We start from the raw sequence: 4,375 nt of genomic DNA on the forward strand, positions 1-4,375 counted from the left end.
GACAAGACAAAACTTATTCCTTCTCAGCCAGGGGGTTTAATTTTACCATATCAATTTTCTAAGAAAATGATGTGAAATAAATGTTTTATATTTAAGAGACCTTGTATTGCTGCTAGGGAAGCAGAATTCTGCTATAGAAGTGGAATTCATGGGTTTCCCAGACTTTGCCATACCCGTTTTTGAGTTGGTCTGCTGCAAGTTTCATTGCTAGAACAGGAAGAAGCATGACATAGGAAAACTGATGTATGCTTGAAACCAAGAGGAGAACACAGACAGCCTGTGTCCAACACACACTGACATTGGGCATCACATGGGAAACTCAACAGATGAATATGAAACATGAACTAATAAAGAACTCTCATGTTTTATAACAAGGGACCCATGGATTTGGAAACACCATGCTCAGAGTGAAATGGTAGACCCTCTAAGGTCCAGTTTCCTGGGAGCAGAAGAACTTAGTTACAAATTCTGATAGCTGGACTCACAACTATATCTACAACTATAGACTTTCTACCTTTCTCAAAACATCTTTTATATAAATTTTAACATTGCTATGTGCAAGGTGGGGATGGATTGAGAATTTTTTTCTAGTTCTAGCCAATACTATATATTGGCTATATTTGTATACATTATTTTCTTTTAATGTAGGTGAGTATTTGGACCAGTCTAAGGCCTTATGGCTACAGCTCTGGAAACATTTGGTTTAAGAGTTCTTTTCAACTGATGTATATGAGAGACAGACTCACTATATCAACAGTGTACTTGTGGTAGTTTGATTTAGGTGTTCCCCATAAGCTTAGGTGTTGTGAATGCTAGGTTCCTGGCTGATGGAGATTTGGGAATTAACACCTTTTGGAGGGAGTGTATTGTTGGGGGTGGGCTTATGGGCATTATATCCAATTTCCCCTTGGCAGTATTTGGCACAATCTCCTGTTTGTGTTGTCCACCTGATGTTGGCCAGGAGGTGATATCCACCCTCTCGCCATCATGTTCCCCTGACATCATGGAGCTTGTACTCGAGTCTGTAAGCCAAAATAAACCTTAAATTCCACAATCTGCTCTTGTCCAGGTGATTTCTGCCAACAATGTGAACCTGACTATAATAGTAAAGTTGGTATCAAGGAATGGTATCATTTGCTGCTAGACACCTGACTGCGTGGCTTTGGCCTTTTTAGAGCTGATTGTGGAATGTGGAAGGATTTGAAAACTTGGCCTAAGAGATGCCTTACAGTGCTGCAAGTACAGCTTGATGGACTATTTTGGTCCGATGTGAAAGACCTGAATGCAGTAAGAACTGTGGACTGTGAATTTTGGCTTCTGAAGGTATGAAAGAGCTTTGCCTTTACTGGGCTAGAAGCAGTTTGTGTGAGAGGCTTGCTGTTAGGCCTGTGTTCTGAGAACTTGTGTAGGATTGCTTTGCATAGAAACAGACTGATGTGAGCAGAGGGATATGAGACAGAAAAAATGAAATCTTTGGGTGAAATTGATGCTCACTCAGCTGCAATTGTTTGTAACATGACAACCACTGATGTTGGGCAAGCTGATCTGTGTTGGGACAACAGAAAGAATGCAAAGTCTTTTAAAAGGAGCCTGAATTCTCAAGAGGTATCATGTTTCTCAAAGTCTGTTTTATTTCCTCCTGGAGTAACAAATATGCACCCTACCCAGTACTACGGAGTCTAGGAAATTCAGGAAAGAGAAGGTCATTGAATTTGCAACATGGTCTTGTGCTTTGGAAACAGCCATGGGCAGTGAGTAGCAAGTTTTTTAGAGTGTGTGCATGCAGACCCAATGGAACCATGAAGATGGACCATGATTTGCAGTGGAGGCCCACTGAAGATGCTTGGAACATGAAATGGCTGCTAAAGGGAGTTGCTGTCCCCAGATGAAGCTTTCCAGGACTGCCAGCAGCCTAGCAGGGGTGGTGAAATTGGAATTCCAGAGATTTGTTGCTGGTTAGAATTATTGGACACGGAGATTTTTTATTGGCTAGAGTTGTTGGACTTGTAGTTTTAGAGTTTGATGTTTGCCCTGGTTGTTTTAAATCATGTATTAGTTGAATGTTTCTTTCCTATACCCAATGCCATCTTTTGTAGTTTGAATGTTTATTCTGGGCCATTATGAGGTTTGCAAGTAATTTTTGGGATTATGGCTCAATTAAAAGATCTCATGTGTTCCTGTACAAATCAAGTAAAGTCCACCACGCCTGTCAGTGATTGTTGGATTTGCTGCTTAAGTTTAATTATGAACAGCAAAAATCATACCATTGTGTTGCCTATACTCACCAGTGATAGAACCTATGACATTTTACAAAATGCATAATTGGAAGAGAGAATAAGTTTCTCCATGTGAAAAATGGAAAGTGATAATAAGCAAAATTTACATTAACATTGAACAAAACATTGAAAAAAAATTGCTGACTATAGGCAAGCTGTCAAAAGTGTATTAAGCCAGTAGAACAGAATGAGATAGAAAGGATGTTAAGTAAACAAAAGAAACCTTCAGATTCAGATTAAAAGAGCTCTCAGGGATATCAAATGATATAGAAAGAACAGAGAATAGAATGTTAGAATAAAGTCCATGTTTAGAGGAATAAAGCAATTGTTCCAGGTATGGGAATGGTCATGGTTCACATGGCTTTTTCCATTACCACACTGTTCACACAAAAGAGGAGTTCTTTATGTGCTAATTATACACAAAAAAGCCAAATCAAAGAAAGTTTTCTTTTAATATTTATTTTTAATTTTATTTTATTTCAGAGAGAGAGAGAGGAAGAGGCAGAGAGAAAGAGAGAATGTGCAGGCCAGGTCCTCCAGTCACTGCAACCAAACTCCAGACTCGTGTCCTCTTATGCATCTGGTTTACGTGGGTTCTGGGGAATTGAACCAGGGTCCTTAGACTTCGCAGGAAAATGCCTTAACCGCTAAGCCATTTGCCCAGCCCACAGAATGTTTTAAACGTGTAAATGAAGTACAAAACAGGTGTGGGGAGGAGCGGGGTCGGTTAAGCGACAGAGCTAACTGGACCCAGAGAGAGAGCGCGCGGGAGGCGCTCTCTTCCCTGCTCTGCGTGATGCTCGCCCACCGAGGTGCACATGGGTAGGCCGGGGCTGAGCGAGGAGCTTCTAGATGCCCAGTCCAAGTCCAGGAAGATCGCTATCCTGGGCTATGGGTCTGTGGGGAAGTCCTCATTGAAGATTCAGTTTGTTGAAGGCCAATTTGTTAATTCCTATGATCCAACTATAGGAAACGCTTTCACAAAGTTGATCACAGTACATGGACAAGAATATCATCTTCAACTTGTAGACACAGCTGTGCAAGATGAATATTCTATTTTTCCTCAGACATATTACATGGATATTAATGGTTATATTCTCGTGGATTCTGTTATATCAATCAAAAGTTTTGAAGTTATTAAGGTTATCCATGGCAAATTATTGGACCTGATGGGGAAAGTACAAACACCTATTATGCTGGTTGGAAATAAGAAAGAGCTGCACATGGAAAGGGTGATCCTCTATTAAGAAGAAAAAGCTCTGGCAAAATCTTGGAACCCAGCTTTTTTGGAATCTTCTGCTAAAGAAAATGAGACTGCTGTTGATGTTTTTAAAAGGATAATCTTTGGAGGCAGAAAAGCTGGATGGGGCGGCTTCACAGGGAACGTCTTTGTGCCCAGTGATGTGACGAGTCAGCTGGGGGATGCTGGAATAAACCCGCTCTACCTGGAGAGGCAGACTGCCTGCTTCCCTGGTCCGCTGTGCTTCTTTTCTCTTCTGTTAATTGAAAGTTGTCATTTGGGTCAGAGTTCCTTCCCTTTCAGATTATGTTAACGTGTGACTCTACCCAAATGAGTTCATTTTCATTTTCAAATTTTAAATAATCATATTTTCAATTTATATATTGTATTTGTTATTATTATGACCAAGAATTTTATTGGCGTTGTTTTTTCAGTGTACTTTGTTATTTAAAGTAATGTAATCATCAAAATGATACATATTGTTACACTACTATTAACTAGGCTTCAATATATCAATGTTTATTCATTGTGTTAAATGTACACTTTAAAATATACAGCTACAAACCGTTTAAAAAAAAAAGAACAAAACAAACAACAAAAAAAGAACAACATTCTTCTTTTACCCTGATCCTCACAACTTGGTGTCATTCTATGAAACCTTTCAAGTGTGAACAAAAATTGCTATCACTACCAGATTTAAAGTTCAGTTTTTTTTCATTTTTACCTTGTTCCTGCTGTGAACTAAACATTCATTTTTTCCTTCTTAGGACAGTTCAGTATTTATAGAGTTCAGTGTTTTTTTTTGTTTTCTTTTTTTTTTTGTTTAGTTTTGCTATGTTCAACCCCTGTACGATTCAGT

The 4,375-nt window shown here is 39.1% G+C and overlaps 1 pseudogene; it reads left to right on the forward strand.

Moving 5' to 3' along the window:
• The first annotated feature begins 3,094 nt into the window (after nucleotides 1-3,094).
• Nucleotides 3,095-3,683, forward strand: LOC101600659 (annotated as a pseudogene).
• The last annotated feature ends 692 nt before the right edge of the window (nucleotides 3,684-4,375 follow it).

Source organism: Jaculus jaculus, chromosome 17 (genome assembly GCF_020740685.1).
Source record: "Jaculus jaculus isolate mJacJac1 chromosome 17, mJacJac1.mat.Y.cur, whole genome shotgun sequence".
Taxonomy (NCBI): domain Eukaryota; kingdom Metazoa; phylum Chordata; class Mammalia; order Rodentia; family Dipodidae; genus Jaculus; species Jaculus jaculus.